A 593-nucleotide genomic window follows, 5' to 3' on the forward strand; every position below is an offset into this window, starting at 1 on the left:
ACCCTCTCTCTCGCTATCTCCCTCTCTCTCTCTCCCTCTCTCTCTCTCTCCCTCTCTCTCTCTCACCCTCCCTCCCTCACTCTCTCTCCCTCTCTCTCTCTCTCTCTCCCTCTCTCTCTCTCCCTCTCTCTCTCTCACCCTCCCTCCCTCACTCTCTCTCCCTCTCTCTCTCTCACCCTCCCTCCCTCACTCTCTCTCCTCCCTCTCTCTCTCTCCCTCTCTCTCTCTCACCCTCCCTCCCTCACTCTCTCTCCCTCTCTCTCTCTCTCTCTCCCTCTCTCTCTCTCCTCTCTCTCTCTCACCCTCCCTCCCTCACTCTCTCTCCCTCTCTCTCTCTCACCCTCCCTCCCTCACTCTCTCTCCCTCTCTCTCTCCCTCTCTCTCTCTCTCCCTCTCTCTCTCTCACCCTCCCTCACTCTCTCTCCCTCTCTCTCTCTCTCCTCTCTCTCTCTCACCCTCCCTCCCTCACTCTCTCTCCCTCTCTCTCTCTCTCCCTCTCTCTCTCTCACCCTCCCTCCCTCACTCTCTCTCCTCTCTCTCTCTCACCCTCCCTCCCTCTCTCTCTCTCTCTCTCTCTCTCTCTCTCACTCTCC

This window comes from Sprattus sprattus (assembly GCF_963457725.1).
Source record: "Sprattus sprattus genome assembly, chromosome: 2".
NCBI classification, from domain to species: domain Eukaryota; kingdom Metazoa; phylum Chordata; class Actinopteri; order Clupeiformes; family Clupeidae; genus Sprattus; species Sprattus sprattus.